Below are 20417 nucleotides of genomic sequence, written 5' to 3'. Positions count from 1 at the left end.
CCTGTTGTAAAGGTCAGAAAAAAGCATCAAACTGGGAGAGTACTAGCTTATTGCCAGAGTAGTAATGTCTCAAGACTTTCAAAGTATGTTGTCTTCTCCCTCGTTCTGTTTGTCTCCATTTTCTTTTTACAGCTCACAGAATGTAGGGGTTTTGTTGTTGTTAACAGTTGTTCTTTGCAGGTTTTTTTTTTTTTTCTTTCTCCAGATTAAAGTCCTATCTCTTCTTAGTTTGTTTCTCTATGTGATATTTCACTTGGTCAGTTCCTGCCTGATTGCATCGATGAGCTCTTCTTGTAGCTTAGTTACTTCTTTTCTCATTTCTTCTAAAGTGTTTGGCTTCAGCCTGTCATAGTCCAGTCCTTCTGTCTGGACTCCGTTGACACTGGACTGTGATGAGGGTGCAGATTTTGGTCTGTAAATAACAGGTGACTTGCTGCCATTCATTGTATTTGTTCTTTCCCAAGGTTTTCTTGTTGGTTCAGGTGTACTTGTTGAAGAGGCCTTAGAAGTTACAGGCTGAATCTTCATTTTCGTCTTCTTTTCGTTCTGTTCCAATTGTTGATCACTTTTTAGCAATTCTCTTCCTCCTAGCCAGCAGGGTGCTCATTTCTTCCATTAACCCACCACCCCTAACGGAAGGGGTCCTTTTCCACTACCTGTATTTTTTAGATGAGGCCAAATTCACACCAGTGATCTCTCCGCTTGGGAAACAGGAATCCTCCATCCATGACACTTTCCTAAGTTTTGATCCAGAAATTGCAGCTGCAAGTCCAGTTAAAGGGTGACTGTCTTCAAACATGGATCCCCAAGAGATCCAGATGCAGGGAGGGGAGAAGCAGGGGGTGGTGGAGGAGGAGTGGGTACCTGATTAGGAAGAAGGTGGTAGAGGAGGCGGAGGCCCTGAGGATGGAAGTGGATGGGATGGAGGGAGTCCTGGGGGAGGAGGGAGTGTGGCTGATGCCTGGGCAGGACCTGGTGGGAGTGGAGGAGGGGGTGGAGGTGCCGGTGGTCCCAAGGCAACGCAAGCCTGGCTCAGCAGCAGAGGAGACTCCCAGCACAGAGCTTAGCGGAGTCTCCACAGAGGCAGGGGCAGCAGCGTTTGACATTCTTCGCTCTCGCTCGCATTCCAGCTGCTCCCTTTCTAGTTGCTCTTGCCGCTTTCGTTCTTGCCTTTCTCTGTCCAGTCTCTCCACTCTTGTCTCTCCCACTCCAGGCAATCCTGAACTTCTCTTTCTTGTCTCTCTCTCTCCAGCTGCTCCTGTTCTAGTCACTCCCTCTCCAGCCCTCCCCTTTCTAACCTCTCCCCCTCCAATCTCTCCCTTTTCATTCTTTCGCCCTTTCCCGCTCCAGGTCCTTTTCTTTGCTGTGCTTGTAGTTGCCTCTGAATTTTTTTGTGTGGTACGCGGGCCTCTCACCGCTGTGGCCTCTCCCGCCGTGGAGCACAGGCTCCGGATGCGCAGGCTCAGCAGCCATGGCTCACGGGCCCAGCCGCTCCGCGGCACGTGGGATCTTCCCGGACCGGGGCACGAACCCGTGTCCCCTGCATCGGCAGGCGGACTCTCAACCACTGCGCCACCAGGGAAGCCCTATAGTGTATTTTTAATTTTAGTTATTGTAATCTTCAGCTCTTGTTTTATATATATATATATATATATATATATATATATATATATAGTTTTATCAAGTTCTCAGTGACTTCTTCAATTCTTCTCCTGAGTTTGGTAAGCAACTTTATTATTATTACCTGAACTCTTTACCAGGTAGATTTCTTATCTCCATTTAGTTTAGTTCTTTTTCTGAGGTTTTGTCTTTTTCTTTCTTTTGGAACATATTCCTTTGTCTCCTCATTTTGCTAATTCTCTGTGTTTATCTCTATGTATTAGGTAGATCAGATATATCTCCTGGTCTTGAAGGAGTGGTCCATTGTAGGTTTCCTGTGAGGCCCAGAAGAGCAATCCCCTATGGTCACCAGAGCCGGGCACTTCATGAGTATTCCTTCTGTGGGCTGTTTGAGTCCTCCTGTTGTGGTGGGGTCATGTTTGCTACTGGTGTACTGATTGGTGCGGCTGTTCCCTGGCCCAGCTGTTTGCAAGGCCTGGTCATGACTGCTGCCCCAGTGAGGCTGGATTCAGGGCCTGACTGCAACAGCTGTGGGTATGGTGGTTTTATGGGGTTGGTCCCCTGGCACAGGAGCCATTTTGTGGGGGAGGCATGCCAGACCCACCTGAGGCTGCCTGCCAGGTGTGGTGGGGTAGGGCTTGCTTTGGAAAGGCACTGACCAGGGTGGATGGATTGGACAGGGTGGGTCCTCAGGGGACTGCTAGGACAGGGAAGGAAATACTAGCAGGGTAGTTAGCAAATGTCAGAAATAATGCCCACCAGCGCCTGGCCAGCTAGGTAAAAGGAGAATTAGAAAAATGGCATCTACCACTGGTTTGGTACCTTGATAAAGTTCCAATAGATCCCTGATCCTTTGGGACTCACCCTAAAGTTTGTCAATGAATCTCCTTCACATATAGCCCAGGCACTTTTCAAACATAGGTCTCTTTGCCGGAACTCAGAGTGAGTGAGTTTGTGCACAATCCATTTAAGAGCAGAGTCTGTTTGCTATAGCCCTCCAGCTCTCCCAGCCATAAGCCTCGGTGGTTTTCAAAGCCAGACATTATATGGGATCATCTTCCAGGTGCAGGTCCCCAGGGCTGGGCTGCCTGATGTAGAGCTCAAACCCTTTGCTCCTTAGGGAGGACCTCTGAGTTTGTGATATCCCCTCCCACTGTGGGTCACTGTGCCAGGGATGTGGGTCCTGACTAGACTGCATCTCTGCCCCTCCTAGCCATCTCAATTTGGATTTTTCTTTATATCTTTAGCTGTAAAAGAGGCATTCTTCTAGTCTTCAGGTTGTTCTTAGAAAAACTTCTATACATAGCATAGTTTTTGTGTGTCTACGGGAGGAGGTGAGCTGAGGTTCTTCCTACTCCACCATCTTGATTCTCTCCTCCTTCTTGAAAGGACTACTCTTGATGAAGATATACAGTGAATTAAAGGCAAGTATTTTGTTTGTGAAGGAGCAGGAGCATCTGTGGCATATACTAGAAATTTAACAGCATTATATTCTTCCAAACCTGGTTATATGATATTTTCCCCATTAATCACATGGCAAGGTATATATGAGTAGTAATGCAGAGAGTTGGCAAGTGTCATATTGCAAAACAACACACAATTTATTTTCCAAAAATACTTATTCTGAAAATTAAATGACACCTTAAACAAAATAAATGTCCAGAATATAACTTAAAATTTGGCTGTTTTATCAACAAAGATTATCCACTTCTCTTTGACACTTAATCACTTTTGTGCTATCTTTATACGGACACTATTTTTTAAGCTGAAATTTTTCATCATTATCAACATTAACATTTATTGTGTACTTAATCAAAAAAACTTAATCTACTCAGGAAGGATTAAAATTTTGAAAGTGCATAAATATTTTAAATATCTTGATCTTCTACTACTGATGATACTTTCTACTGCCACTAACATTGACTGTTCATTTGTTTCTGTGTAAAACAGATCCACCAAAACATAATTTCCAAGAAAGATTAATTTGGAAAGCAGCAGATTTAAAAGTTCATTCAATATCATTTTTAAGCTTCTCTTGAAACCAATGACAAAATTTCTTGGCAAGAGTGAAAACTAGAGTTGCTAGTACTGTACTGACTGTTGTTTTTTTAAAAATGGATTTAACTGGAATGTGGATTTCTTCTTAAAATAATGCAATGAGGAACAAAATTCTGGAAAGTATATTCCTTTTGTACATTATCAAATGTCAGGAAATATCTTGTATATTATGAAATTACATTCATTTTACATTTTAGGAAAATACCCATAAATTATGTAAATGATTTGTGAAATTATTATGGAAAATATGGAATTATTGTGAAAAAATATGGGAATTATCTTCCTTTCTTTAAACATGTACTATACGACAAATAACACTTCCTCTGCAGCTTAAATTAGTTTTGTTTACTCTCTGCAAAAGTTAAAAAGTTACGCATCTTATTAATACAAGATTATTTATTATAAATTTGCTTTTCTTTTTGCCTACCTTACCTAAAATTTTCATCTCAGAGAAGAGTAAGATAAATTCTAAAAGGAATATGGAGACTGAGATGTACTATCGAGGGATATACATTGAATAGAGAGATAATATTCATGTTCTAATATAAAAAGCATTATACATTGTGGGGAGGATAACTGTGTTAATCAAGATGTTATTATGAGAGAGAATTTTCTAATTTTCTACCAACATTCCCATTAGAATGTCAATAATGCACCTAAAGGAAACACATAAGTACATTGTCCTGTGTGGTGGAGGGTAAGCATCATCCACAGGTTTCATCATCTCTGATTATGGTAGAATGAGATTGAGTCCTTTTCTGACCCAGTGATATTTGAGGGGTGAGAAGGAAAAAAGTAAAGAGAGAGAGAGAGAGAATCACATTTGAAAGAGTCCCATTTTTCACCTATATAGTCTTTAACATAAAGAGGGGGATATATGTTATATCAGGCAAGATTCTACAAGGGCAGAGATAGGAGAGATAGTGACTCACCTGGCTCTCTAAATTAGATTGAGGAAAGTGGATATCTAGAAGGCTTCTATATAATAATCTAGTACACAGATATCACCACAGAACCTTGGCAGTGTGCTTAGGTATGAGTCATGAGCCTTTCAGAACCTGTAGGCTTAGAATTAAGAACTAAAATATAGCTGTGAATAAAAATGCTGAGCAAAAAACACAAGTGGGATTATTGTAGTGAGTCAGATGGAAAATTTTGTGGGATTTAAGGTTTGTTTTCACCAAGAAGAGAAGCTGAGCTATGTATATCAAAGAGTGTCCCAGCCTATGCTGACTGTCTGGATGTGATTATTATTAATAGCAACTCTTTACTGTCAAAGTATTCCATTCTGAACAATAAGTCACATGGTCACTATAGATAATGTATATTCTCCAAGGGCTTTGCCATTGAAATTATAGAAGTAGAAAGAGGAAAGGGATGCTGAGTAACTAGAAAATTTTATCTAATAGACACCAAACATTATTTAAAAGGACTACAAAAAACTAAGGTATCATACAATTTTCAAACTTTATATAACAGAAAGTTACTTTTCTCCCTCATCCATGCATACATGCTATTGAGTCAGACCAAATTAATTAGAGATTAACTATTATGCTTTCTAGGCACATCAGCATTGTAGTATGAAATAAATTTTCCAATTCCACATCATTGCACTATTTATAAGATTTAAAGATAATGGAATAAAACTGTATTTTTGTTTTGTCTTTATTTTTGAATTTTATTTAATTTTTTTATACAGCAGGTTCTTATTAGTCATCAATTTTATACACATCAGTGTATACATGTCAATCCCAATCGCCCAATTCATCACACCACCACCACCACCCTCTGCCGCTTTCCCCCCTTGGTGTCCATACATTTGTTCTATACATCTGTGTCTCAACTTCTGCCCTGCAAACTAATTCACCTATACCATTTTTCTAGGTTCCACATATATACGTTAATATATGATATTTGTTTTTCTCTTTCTGACTTACTTCACTCTGTATGACGGTCTCTACATCCATCCACGTCTCTACAAATGACCAAATTTCATTCTTTTTTATGGCTGAGTAATATTCCATTCTATATAAGTACCACAACTTCTTTATCCATTCGTCTGTTGATGGGCATTTAGGTTGCTTCCATGACCTGGTTATTGTAAATAGTGCTGCAATGAATATTGGTGTGCATGTGTCTTTTTGAATTATGGTTTTCTCTGGGTATATGCCCAGTAGTGGGATTCCTGGATCACATGGTAACTCTATTTTTAGTTCTATAAGGAACCTCCATACTGTTCTCCATAGTGGCTGTATAAATTTACATTCCCACCAACAGGGCAAGAGGGTTCCCTTTTCTCCACACCCTCTCCAGCATCTGTTGTTTGTAGATTGTCTGATGATGCCCATTCTAACTGGTGTGAGGTGATACCTCATTGTAGTTTTGATATGCATTTCTCTAATAATTAGTGATGTTGAGCAGCTTTTCATGTACTGCTTGGCCATCTGTATGTCTTCTTTGGAGAAATGTCTATTTAGCTCTTCTGCCCATTTTTGGATTGGGTTGTTTGTTTTCTTAATATTGAGCTGCATGAGCTGTTTATATATTTTGGAGATTAATCCTTTGTCCATTGATTCATTTGCAAATATTTTCTTCTATTCTGAGGGTTGTCTTTTCACCTTGTTTATTATTTCCTTTGCTGTGCAAAAGCTTTGAAGTTTCATTAGGTCCCATTTGTTTATTTTTGTTTTTACTTCCATTACTCTAGGAGGTGGACCAAAAAAGATTTTGCTGGGCTTCCCTGGTGGCGCAGTGGTTGAGAGTCCGCCTGCTGATGCAGGGGATGCGGGTTCATGCCCCGGTCTGGGAAGATCTCACATGCCGTGGAGTGGCTGGGCCCGTGAGCCATGGCCGCTGAGCCTGTGCATCCGGAGCCTGTGCTCCACAGTGGGAGAGGCCACAACGGTGAGAGGCCCGCATACGGCAAAAAAAAAAAAAAAGATCTTGCTGTAATTTATGTCAAAGAGTGTTCTTCCAATGTTTTCCTCTAACAGTTTTATAGCGTCCGGTCTTACATTTACATCTCTAATCCATTTTGAGTTTATTTTTGTGTATGGTGTTAGGAAGTGTTCTAATTTCATTCTTTTACACGTAGCTGTCCAGTTTTCCCAGTACCACTTATTGAAGAGACTATCTTTTCTCCACTGTATATCCTTGCCTCCTTTGTCATAGATTAGTTGCCCATAGGTGCGTGGGTTTATCTCTGGGCTTTGTGTCTTGTTCCATTGATCTATGTTTCTGTTTTTGTGCCAGTACCATATTGTCTTGATTACTGTACCTTTGCAGAATAGTCTGAAGTCAGGGAGTCTGATTCTTCCAGCTCCATTTTTTTCCCCTCAAGACTGCTTTGGCTATTCAGGGTCTTTTGTGTCTCCACACAAATTTTAAGATTTTTTGCTCTAGTTCCATAAAAAATGCCATTGGTAATTTGATAGGGATTGAACTGAATCTGTAGATTGCTTTGGGTAGTACAGTCACTTTCACAATATTAATTCTTCCAATCCAAGAACATGGTATATCTATCTGTTGGTTTCATTTCTTTCATCAGTGTCTTATACTTTTCTGCATACAGGTCTTTTGTCTCCCTATGTAGGTTTATTCCTAGGTATTTTATTCTTTTTGTTGCAGTGGTAAATGGGAGTGTTTCCTTAATTTCTCTTTCAGATTTTTCATCATTAGTGTATAGGAATGCAAGAGATTTCTGTGCACTACTTTGTATCCTGCTACTGTACCAAATTCACTGATTAGCTCTAGTGGTTTTCTGGTGGCATCTTTAGGATTCTCTATGTGTAGTATCATGTCATCTGCAAACAGTGACAGTTTTACTTCTTCTTTTCCAATCTGTATTCCTTTTATTTCTTTTTCTTCTCTGATTGTCGTGGCTAGGACTTCCAAAACTATGCTGAATAATAGTGGTGCGAGTGGACATCCTTGTCTTGCTCCTCATCTTAGAGGAAAAGCTTTCAATTTTTCACCATTGAGAATGGTATTTGCTGTGGATTTGTAGTATATGCCCTTTATTATGTTGAGGTTAGTACGCTCTATGCCGACTTTCTTGAGAGGTTTTATCAAAAATGGGTGTTGAATTTTGTCAAAAGCTTTTTCTATATCTCTTGGGATGATCATATGGTTTTTACTCTTCAGTTTGTTAATATGGTGCATCACATTGACTGATTTGCATATATTGAAGAATCCTTGCATCCCTGGGATAAATCCCACTTGATCATCATGTATGGTGCTTTTAATGTGTTGTTGGATTCTGTTTGCTACAATTTTGTTGAGGATTTTTGCATGTGTATTCATCAGTGATACTGGTCTGTAATTTTCTTTTTTTGTAGTATCTTTGTCTGGTTTTGGTATCAGGGTGATGGTAGCCTCATAAAATGAGTTTGGGAGTGCTCCTTCCTCTGTAAGGATGAGTTTGAGAAGGATGGGTGTTATCTCTTCTCTAAATGTTTGATAGAATTCACCTGTGAAGCCATCTGGTCCTGGATTTTTCTTTGTTGGAAGATTCTTAATCACAGTTTCAATTTAATTACTTGTGATTGGTCTGTTTATATTTTCTATTTCTTCCTGCTTCAGTCTTGGAAGGTTATACATTTCTAAGAATTTGTCTGTTTCTTCCAGGTTGTCCATTTTATTGGCATAAAGTTGCTTGTTGTAGTCTCTTAGGATGCTTTGCATTTCTGCGGTGTCTGTTGTAACTTCTCCGTTTTTATTTTTAATTTTATTGATTTGAGTCCTCTCCCTCTTTTTCTTGATGAGTCTGGCTAATGGTTTATCAATTTTGTTTATCTTCTCAAAGAACCAGCTTTTAGCTTTATTGATCTGTGCTATTGTTTTCTCTGTTTCTCTTTCACTTACTTCTGCTCTGATATTTATGATTTCTTTCCTTCTGCTAACTTTGCGTTTTGTTTGTTCTTCTTCCTCTAGTTCCTTTAGGTGTAAGGTTAGATTGTTTACTTGAGATTTTTCTTGTTTCTTGAGGTAGGCTTGTATAGCTATAAACTTCCCTCTTAAAACTGCTTTTGCTGCATCCCATAGGTTTTGGATCGTCATGTTTTCATTGTCATTTGTCTCTAGGTGTTTTTTGATTTCCTCTTTGATTTCTTCAGTGACTTCTTGGTTATTTAGTAACGTATTGTTTAGCCTCAATTTGTTTGTGTTTTTTACGTTTTTTCCCTTGTAATTCATTTCTAATCTCACAGAGCTGTGGTCAGAAAAGATACTTGATATGATTTCAATTTTCTTAAATTTACTGAGGCTTGATTTGTGACCTAAGATATGCTCTATCCTGGAGAGTGATCTGTGCGCACTTGAGAAGAAAGTGTAATCTGCTGTTTTTGGATGGAATGTCCTATAAATATCAATTAAATCTATCTCGTCTGTTGTGCCATTTAAAGCTTCTGTTTCCTTATTTTCATTTTGGATGATCTGTCCATTGGTGTAAGTGAGGTGTTAAAGTCCCCTACTATTATTGTGTTACTGTCAATTTCCTCTTTTATAGCTGTTAGTAGTTGCCTTATGTATTGAGGTGCTCCTAAGTTGGGTGCATATATATTTATAATTGTTATATCTTCTTCTTGGATTGAACCCTTGATCCTTATGTAGTGTCCTTCCTTGTCTCTTGTAACATTCTTTATTCTAAAGTCTTTTATATCTGGTATGAGTTTTGCTACTCCAGCTTTCATTTGGTTTTCATTTGCCTGGAATACCTTTTTCTATCCCCTTGCTTTCAGTCTTTATGTGTCCCTAGGTCTGAAGTGGGTCTCTTGTAGACAGCATATAGATGGGTCTTGTTTTTGTATCCATTCAGCAAGCCTGTGTCTTTTGGTTGGAGCATTTAGTCCATTCACGTTTAAGGTAATTATCCATATATATGGTTCTATGACCATTTTCTTAATTGTTTTGGGTTTGTTTTTTTAGGTCCTTTTCTTCTCTTGTGTTTCCCACTTAGAGAAGTTCCTTTAGCATTTGTTGTAGAGCTGGTTTGGTGGTGCTGAATTCTCTTAGCTTTTGCTTGTCTGTAAACCTTCTGAGTTCTCCACTGAATCTGAATGAGATCCTTGCCAGGTAGAGTAATCTTGGTTGTAGGTTCTTCCCTTTCATCACTTTAAGTATATCGTGCCATTCCCTTCTGGCTTGTAGAGTTTCTGCTGAGAAATCAGCTGTTAACCTTATGGGACTTCCCTTGTATGTTATTTGTCGTTTTTCCCTTGCTGCTTTCAATAATTTTTCTTTGTCTTTAATTTTTGCCAATTTGATTACTATGTGTCTCTGCTGTTTCTCCTTGGGTTTATCCTGTATGGGACTCTCTGTGCTTCCTGGAATTGGGTGGCTATTTCCTTTCCTATGTTAGGGAAGTTTTTGACTATAATCTCTTCAAATATTTTCTCGAGTCCTTTCTCTCTCTCTTCTTCTTCTGGGATCCGTATAATGCAAATGTTGTAGCATTTAATGTTTTCCCAGAGGTCTCTTATGCTCTCTTCATTTCTTTTCATTCTTTTTTCTTTAGTCTGTTCTGCAGCAGTGAATTCCACCATTCTGTCTTCCAGGTCACTTATCCGTTATTCTGCCTCAGTTATTCTGCTATTGATCCCTTCTAGTGTAGTTTTCATTTCAGTTATTGTATTGTTCATCTCTGTTTGTTTGTTCTTTAATTCTTCTAGGTCTTTGTTCAACATTTCTTGCATCTTCTCAATCTTTGCCTCCAATATTTTCTGAGGTCCTGGATCATCCTCACTATTGTTATTCTGAATTCTTTTGCTGGAAGGTTGCCTATCTCCACTTCATTTAGTTATTTTTCTGGGCTTTTATCTTGTTCCTTCATCTGGTACATAGCCCTCTGCTTTTTCATCTTGTCTATCTTTCTGTGAATGCAGGTTTCATCTCACAGGCTGCAGGATTGTAATTCTTCTCGCTTCTGCTGTCTGCCCTCTGGTGGTTGAGGCTATCTAATAGGCTTGTGCAAGTTTCCTGATGGGAGGGACTGGTGGTGGTGAAATCTGTTGCTCTGGTGGGCAGAGCTTAGTAAAACTTTAATCCTCTTGACTGCTAATGGGTGGGGCTGTGTTCCCACTCTGTTGGTTGTTTGGCCTGAGGCAACCCAACACTGAAGACTACCTGGGCTCTTTGGTGGGGCTAATGGCAGACTCTGGGAGGGCTCACGCCAAGGAGTACTTCCAGAACTTCTGCTGCCAGTGTCCTTGGCCCCATGGTGAGCCACAGCCAACCCCCTGCCTCTGCAGGAGACCCTCCAACACTAGCAGGTAGGTCTGGTTCAGTCTCCCCTGGGGCCACTGCTCCTTCCCCTGGGTCCTGATGCGCACACTACTTTGTGTGTGCCCTCCAAGAGTGGAGTCTCTGTTTCCCCCAGTCCTGTCGAAGCCCTGCAATCAATTCCCACTATGCTTCAAAGTCTTATTCTCTAGGAATTCCTCCTCCCGTTGCTGGACCCCCAGGTTGGGAAGCCTGATGTAGGGCTCAGAACCTTCACTCCAGTGGGTGGACTTCTGTGGTATAAGTGTTCTCCAGTCTGTGAGTCACCCACCCACCAGTTATGGGATTTGATTTTACTGTGATTGCGCCCCTCCTACCATCTCACTGTGGCTTCTCCTTTGTCTTTGGATGTGGGGTATCTTTTTTGGTGAGTTCCAGTGTCTTCCTGTCGATGACTGTCCAGCAGCTAGTTGTGATTCTGGTGTTCGCACAAAAGGGAGTGAGAGCATGTCCTTCTACTCTGCCATCTTGGTTCAGGGCCTACTCTAAAATTGTGTTTTTAGAGGTTTTGAACTATGTATAGGGAATTGAAACGCATTACTCACAAAGTAGTTTCAAAGATATCAGCCCCTGCATTATGAAAAATGGTATAAACATTACTTCCATTTATGTTTATTTTCTCACTCATGTCCCTCATATTGGATTTATGGTTTCTGGAGCTAATACGTGCTTTGTTTTTTGCTATTAGTACAAAGAAGTTATATTGCTAAATATAGCTATTTACAAATAAAGCTCACATTTCAACCTCAACAGAAGATGGGGAAATTAATTTTTGTACTCATTATATTTTTATATATGTTCTTATTTAAATCTGAAGAACAACTTACATAAATTACAGAGGAAACTAAAATATATTAAAAATGTTCCACAATTACATTAAAGAAAAAAAGTTTTTGTTCAAATACAGAAGATAACAAACTTACCTAAATGTGTGATAACCTGAAATATTCTGCAAAGTTGTGTTAAAATTATATTTTTGAAATTATTAAATATATATTAATGCCTCTAAGGTATAATATTCTTCTAGTGTCATTTTACCAGGCAAAATATGAGAAGACGGAAAGTTCTTTCACTTTTATGTTTAATTTTAACATTTTAATAAGCAAGCGAGAGTCACAGAAGTCATTTGTTAGGTTAAGATAAATGTTACAGAGACCTTGATAAAATGTCAATGTTAGCAAAAGAAAGTCAACATATGATACAGTTAAAGTGTGTGTATGTGGGTGTCCGTGTGTATATATGTATATAATCTCTTAACTAGATAAACGCTCCATTTATAATTTTAATCCAACACACATATAAGGCAGGAAAAATGATAAAATATTTTAAAAACAAGTTTATGTTTAACAAGTATCATTTATAATTTTTAAAATTCTATCAAAACTTGACTGTGTTTTGAAATTATTATAAGTGAATAATGTCTACCCAACTATAATATGGCTATCAATTTATTATATTTCAAAGGCAAAGGATTTAGGGTGATATTATGGAGGGTGATCATTTTAAAACAGTATCAAATACTGTATACACCACAATACACCTGCAGAACATTTGTTTTATTAACACACCCACCCACCCCCAGACACACTTTTAAATGATTTCTTTATAAAGTATGTAGTAGCTGAACTCCACATAGACTCTGTTATGTAGAAGGAGATTAAATAGATGTAAGTGTTATATTTAAACTAAAGATTGGATCAGATTAGATACTTTGCTAAAGATTTATCTTGAAAAATTCTAAATGGAATAGTACTACCTTAGTTAACAAAGGACAAAGAGGATTTTTAGGGCTGTGAAAATATGCTGTATGATACTGTAATGATGTATACATGTCATTGTACATCTTTCCAAACTCATAAAATGTACAACACTAAGAGTGAACCCTATGTAAACCATGAACTTTGTGTGATTCTAATGTGGCAATATAGGTTATTCAACTGTAATAACTGCACCACTCCGGGAAGGGGGTGGCATGGTTCATAGTGGGGGAGGGTGTGCATGTGTTTGTCAGGAAGTATATGAGGAATCACTGCACTTTCCTCTCAATTCTTCTGCAAATCAAAAGCTGCTCTAGAAAATTAAGTTTTAAAAAATTAAAATAAAACGATGATTAAGTCACACCTGATTTAAATCCGATGCTTATTTATCATGTTTTGTGGAAATTCAAAGTAAATGTTGCAAGTAACAGTAATTTGCAAATTGAATTAGTTTTTTTAAAATCAACCACAATTTATTTTATTTTCAATAATAGTGGGATATTGTGTAAATCATTAACAGATCCATTTCATCTCAGACAACCAGAAAGTCTTGGTAATAATCAATATCTGGCTTTCTTTTTAGTTATTATCATACTTTCAATCCAAACTCCATTCAAAAAGGATAAATCCCACTCATTAGTATCTTGAAAACATAATTTTGCAATAGGACATTGCTAAAAATTCCACAGATATCTACAACTTTGTTATAATTATATCTGTTTTGCAGAGTAATTTATTAATATGATGTTTTAAAACCCATTATTAAAAGCAGAAAACCAATAGAAAATTAGAGCACATGAACAAACACTTCACAAGAGTAATATCTAAACAACCAACAAGATTTGAAACACTGGGTAGGATCATTAGCCATTATCAACATGCATATTAAAACATTTAACCCATACCAAATAATGGATTAAAAATATCAGAGACATCAAATTCTGGAGAGTGTGGTACAATCATAATAAAATTATGTTAAAACAAAAAAACTAAATTATGAAAAAACAGTCATCTTAAATTCAAGTTTTCACAAGTGCTTCAATTCAATAACTGAAGTAATTTACCTGTAAGGTATTTAAACAGCCTTCTATTACAGACAGAATTATAGTTACTTTATACTGGAAGAATAAGTTTTTTAAGCTAACACATAAGGGCTTTAAATACTGTTTTATTTGTATATAACACATTACAGTGTTTTAATATAAGGCCCTTCCTCCTGATACCCATAACTCTTATTTCTTTACAGCATTCAGTATATATGGACTATTTATCCCTTAATAAAATGTGCTGAAGCAGTTTCTGAAAGCCATTTCAGTGGAAGTAGTTCCATCATCTATACTGCCTGTTGATAAATTCTATTATTTTACTTTACAGGTTAACACTTGAAATACCCAAAGTACTATCAGAGATAACCTGAAGGAGCAAGCAGCATGGATTTCATCTGTATAAAATGTTAAGGAAAGATTTGAAAAAAAAATTTTTCACTATAGTAAAGAACATCTCAACAGATGGAAAAGCTAATCTTGCATTTGTGATGAACATCAGAAATTCCTTTCAGAAATATTATTAGCAAAATTTAGCTCACCGGATATCTGGTAAAAGTCATATTTTGCTAAAAGCTATGCAATTAAGGAATTACTTGACTTTGGTTCAACATTCTAAAATTATAAATAAATTAACAGACGAAACTGCCAAAAATCTTTCCAGCCAGTAGGAGTTCAGGTTAAGGTGGTAATATCTTTTGGGCAAAGAGATCTATTTGATTAGAATACAGAGGTAGGGCAAGAATAGATGTCCAAAATTATGTGTTCTCCTAACTTAGCCCTGGATTTTCTTCAAAGGACAAATCCGGTGAAGTTCCGACCATAATGTCCAAATCCTTATTTCTAAGTTAAAAAAATCTATGTTGCATAGAGACCAATTTATGTTTTGCTTCATTCAAAATTTCATTTTTTTTACATTTAGTTATATGGAAATTCTGAGACTTTTTAAATGCTATATTTAACTAAGTTATTTCCTTATATCTGAGGTTAAATTTATCTTGTTATTTCTTTTTACATGATTTCTCAGTGTCCTCCTTATGTACATTCTTTTCTACTGTTGTTTTGGGAGAACTGTCTAACCAAATGTTATTTTTAGGATACATCAGATAAGTTTCTGGGTACTATAGCATTTAAGAACATAGGCCTGAACCTAGAGTCTGGGACTGTAAGTCTGTCCTGGCCCTTACTAAATGAGTTACCTTGGTACCCAGAGAAAACCATAATTCAAAAAGACACATGCACCCCAGTGTTCACTGCAGCAGTATTTACAATAGGCAGGCCATGGAAGCAACCTAAATGCCCATTGACAGATGAATGGATAATGAAGATGTGGTACATATTTACAATGGAATATTACTCAGCCACGAAAAGGAACGAAATTGGGTCATTTGTAGAAAAATGGTACAGATGAACTGGTTTGCAAGGCAGAAATAGAGGCACAAATGTAGAGAACAAACATATGGACAACAAAGGGGGAAGCGGGGGTGGGAGGGGTGGTGGTAGGATGAATTGGGAGATTGGGATTGACATATATACACTAATATGTATAAAATAGATAACTAATAAGAACCTGCTGTATAAAAATAAATAAATTAAATTAAATTTAAAAAAATAAATAAATGAGCTACCTTGGGTAAAGTACTGATTGAACCTCTCTGCTTAGAGACTCCATCTGTAGATGGGGCTGTAGGATAATGATTAAATAAACCAACCCATGAAAATACTAAGAGGAGCGGAGACCATGTATCAATAAATTCTCAATAAATAATAGGTATTATTTTTATATTTGTACATCCTTTTGTCTGTCTTTAAGTACAGTTCGTTGCCTGTCTAACCTATATTTTACAGCCTGTCACTGTGCCAGGCCTCCTGCTTATTTCTCATAAAATGAGAATAACCCTCAAAAAATATCCCTGGATTACTGCAGTAATCTCCCAATTATTGCCTGGTGTCTGATCAATCAGTTGTCCAGTGATGTCAGATTACTGTGTAAAAGAATATTCTCCAAAACATATTCCATTAAACCTTGGTCTTTTTTGGTGTATCATGTGAGAAAAGTAATATGTGGTTTATGTTCAGAAAGCCCATTGTTTTACATGGTCTTTTTGGATCTCCATAGGAATTTTAGCAAAATACAGCTCCTGGGGAGTACTGCAGTTAAATTTTGTTTAACTCATAATTTGACAAGTTTATTTCAGAAACTTCGCTCCAACTAAGAAATCGTATTACTATTATTAACTACTGTTCTGAGGAGCATGTTATAAAAACACTACAATTGCTCTATCTTGAATTAATAATTTTTTCTCAGAGTGTAAGGCAAGGAATTCATGTGATTTGGGGGCAATGGAGTTACTACAAGTATACACAAATACAGATGAGAATCAAATATTGTCTGTGTGATGGAATAGATAATAGCTGGAATATATGAACTAATTTTCAAATATATATATCTGCTTTTATTACTAATAATATACTCCTATTATTAGTATATACTAATAATATACTTAAACATGCTATTTAATATATAGCAATTTAGTATTACATAAATGTTAAAATACAATTAAAATCATGTAAGACTACATATTACACTTCATTGTTATAAAAAGGGTAAGAACTATATATGAGGAGAAAAGACCTAGTTTTAAAAATCAGCTAAACATGGACTGAACGTCTGTTCCCTCATTAACACAACTGAAACCACTATTTATATGAAACCTCACTTATAAGGCTGTTATGAGCAAAGTTTGTCAACATTGGTAAAAATTTCTTCAGAGTCCATAGCATCAAGTACATAATAAGATGTTACTTCTTTCATTCTTTCCTTTTGCTTCTCAAGTGTAATTTTATCAGGGTATAGACTTGTCTTTTTCATTTCTACATTCATAGCATATATAGCTCACTATATACATTATAATATATATAGTAGCTCTCCAAACAATATTTGCTAAAGTGATTGATTGTAAAATGGGGATGGCAGAGAGTTAAAAAAATTATTAATATAGAAATAAAATATGTAGCCAATAATCACATTACTAAAATGCATATTTATGGAATTTTAATTTTTATTCATTAAATAAAGATGAATATTTGTTCTGTTTGTTTTATACAAGTATAATTATTTTTCTACTTCGTTTGCATACTCACTTATAAATCTACAGCTGCTTATGTTGTCCCAGCTGGCAAGAAATGTAATTTTCACAGCGTTTGTCATAGATATTAGGAATATGCAAACCTCACCTGAGCACTCACACTATTTAAAACCCCAGATTGACTCAGAGCATTAACATTACTTCTTCATACTCTTAGCAGGAATCTGTCTTTACGTTTAGCCTAAGTCTAAGACAAATAAATTTGTCTGAGAAAGTCAACTACATATAGTCAACTCTCTTTGTCTGAGCTGCTAGTAATTTGTTTAATGTAAATTATGTACCCAAAGCAAATCTATGAGTCATTAGAGAACCATACAGTAAACCCCCAAAAGAGCAAATCGTCCCAGGTAAGCTCATTTTCCTATTGCAGCATATGGGCTAAAAATTGAAGATTTTTTAAAAGTTTGTAGTTTATTATCATTACCATCAAAAATAACTGTTCTAAGAACAAACATACTGTAACATCAGAGTGGTCATTGTTCAGGATTTCTGGCTGCAAACAATGCAATCATGAGCCACTTAAGCAGAAACTGAATTCATTAATGGATGTTTGCCAGTTTACAGAATCTCTGGTAAGGCCAAAACAAGCAAGAAAAAGGTAGCAACAACGTTCCACACACTGCAGTGATTTCTCTACCTAAACATCACTGCCACTATCAGTGGCTCCTATCACATTCAAGGACTGGTATCAGAAACTCTACTACTGCCACCCTTGAGGAGCAGGACACCCTGTCTCATAGGTTGCTAAAAGACTGATTTCCTTCTAGGTGTTGACCACTTCTATATCTAAATCTTTTTTTTTTTTTTTTGGTACGCAGGCCTCTCACTGTTGTGGCCTCTCCCGCTGCAGAGCACAGGCTCTGGACGCGCAGGCTCAGTGGCCATGGCCCACGGGCCCAGCCGCTCCGCGGCATGTGGGACCTTCCCGGACCGGGGCACGAACCCATGTCCCCTGCATCGGCAGGCAGACTCTTAACCACTGCACCACCAGGGAAGCCCTATATCTAAATCTTGCTTGGTTGCATTCATTGGAGTAACTGGATTAAATAACTGTTCTCTACTTGAAAGGGATCCTGTGGATGCAGGCTTTATAATTCTGAGAAGGTAGGACTCATACTGTCAAAAATTATCAAGATACAGAGATGGAGTGCAAAACATTGGATAGCTATAGGTAACAGATGGTCTCAGAGTAGAAAACAATATTGTATAAGGATGGATATGATTTCTAGGAATACATGCTCTTTTACCAAAACAATAAATGTTTATTTAGAACACTGAAAGACTTGCTTTAATCATATATGTAGCTATTAAGTGATCAATTATTTATCAATTGTGACACTGTAATGAGTGTTGGTGGCACAAAGCTACAGATACCATTCTGAACTACTGTCAATATAGCATAGAAAGTAGATATATGGTTGTAAGTTCACAGAAACAAGGCAAATCTGTAATGACGATATACAGATGGAAAATCAGAGGGGACATTTTGTTTGTCTTCATGGGAATGTCATAATTATCTTCAAAAATAAAATTTTGGGGACAGAAGATGTGACACTGAAAAAAGTAAACATTCTAAAGGTGGACAAAGGGACAAAAGGTATGTTTTTCTCAGGAGAAATATACAGTTGAAGTTAGAAACCATCACACTGTGTTGAGAATTTTCTTTGCTCGAAAGTATATTTTATTAGATATTAATACAGCCACTCTTGCTTTCTTATTTTTTATTAATGTTTGCACGGTATATGTTTCCATTATTTTATTTCAACCTATCTATGCTATTGATGAATAGAAATTCTTGTAAGCAACATACAGTTTAGTCATGATTTTTTGTTCTGTTTTGACAATCTGTATCTTTAGATTGGCTCCAAACAACAAATGCAGATACTTACAGATCATGATAGAAACAGACACTGGCATGCTTTAACCTCAGAATTCCGGTTTCTAATACCGCAGCACAGTAAGTATTTCTAATTTTGCTTCATGGCTTGAGAATGGCAGGAAATGACACAGAACAGGAATAAATTATACATCCATCAAATCATTGTCAAGTGCCTACCATGTGCCAGGCTGTGATATCTGTTGGAGTTGTAGTGATAATCAAAACCGGTACTTGTTGTCAGAAGGCTTACAATCTAGTAGACTATAGCACCAGAGCAAGTTCTGTAGTGTGACTCATTAAACTGTTCTAAATACACATGTCTATTGTCAAGACTGGTCCTAACGATGAGAGATGGAATTGGGATGGGGTTATCAATGGTCTCAATTGAAGAGAGAAGAGGAATTCAGAAGTTAGACATTAGGAAGATAAAACATAAACTATTCCAGGATATCTTTTCTTTCTCTCTCATATTTTGGTTGTTAGTCAAGAGTCAAGATGTTTTTCTACTTCTTAAATAATCTGTAACATTCCAATTGAAAACGTTCCCCTGATTTAAGCCATATGAGGTTTTACATTAAATGACTTAAAATTTCAAAATTAAACTCTAATTAAAACAATATCAAATGTGTCAGTTTTATGTTTTAACTTAATATATATACACAAGTCAACCTACTTATGAAAAGGTGTATCCATTTTTAATGTCTGTATATGAGTTCATATTAACATACTGAAAATATCATAGGATTAATTCTGATGATATTTACAATTAAAATATAAGTTAAAAAATTTTTCCCTACTACTTTAGTACTTAGGAAGGGTTGAATATTTGTTTAAAGAATTAATTATGGTAAAGCACAGGAAATATAATTTTATGATTTCAATCTTCTGCTTCATTGATTGATAAGAAGCTCAAGTTCTTTTGCAAATACTTTATTCTGACTATCCTCCATCTAACTTGCTCTGTTTTAATTCCTTGTCCTTGGGGCTATGGGTATAAGTCAAAAGTTTGTGCTGAAGATGGAATATATTTTTATTCATTTAGAGTAAAATAAATACCTCCCCTTTGTTCTATTTCTGGATATATCCTCAGCACTGGAAGACTGCCTTGTACAGAGTAGGCAACTGATTAATATTCTTTGAGTTAAATACTTTAGACTTCCAGACCTAAACCTCATGCTACAGGAACAGTTATCAGAAAAGTCTTATATTAGCAGTCACAGGGTATTTTAGCATGGGTAACTAAACTATAGGTTAATTTCCAAAAGATAAACAACCTACTTTACTTGCATTTATAGCAAAAGGAAGTGATATGGGGCTTCCCTGGTGGCGCAGTGGCGGACATTGACAGTCTGCCTGCCGATGCAGGGGACCCGGGTTCGTGCCCCGGTCCGGGAAGATCCCACATGCCATGGAGCGGCTAGGCCCGTGAGCCATGGCCGATGAGCCTGCGCGTCCGGAGCCTGTGCTCCGCAACGGGAGAGGCCACAACAGTGAGAGGCCTGCGTACCGCAAAAAAAAAAAAAATAAATAAAAAAGGAAGTGATATGATTTAGATAACAAAGCTTACCTAACCTCTAACACTGAGTATTAGTTTGGATCCACCTATTGAAGACACTACAGGGATAATCAATAT

The 20417-nt window shown here is 37.0% G+C and overlaps 1 pseudogene; it reads right to left on the bottom strand.

Annotated features, from left to right (window-relative positions):
• Nucleotides 1–249: 249 nt before the first annotated feature.
• The window catches only part of LOC136137556 (protein enabled homolog), a 106095-nt pseudogene continuing 85927 nt past the window's right edge, over nt 250–20417 (bottom strand).

Source organism: Phocoena phocoena, chromosome 18, assembly GCF_963924675.1.
Source record: "Phocoena phocoena chromosome 18, mPhoPho1.1, whole genome shotgun sequence".
Taxonomy (NCBI): Eukaryota; Metazoa; Chordata; class Mammalia; order Artiodactyla; family Phocoenidae; genus Phocoena; species Phocoena phocoena.
This window is presented reverse-complemented; position numbering and strand designations above follow the sequence as displayed.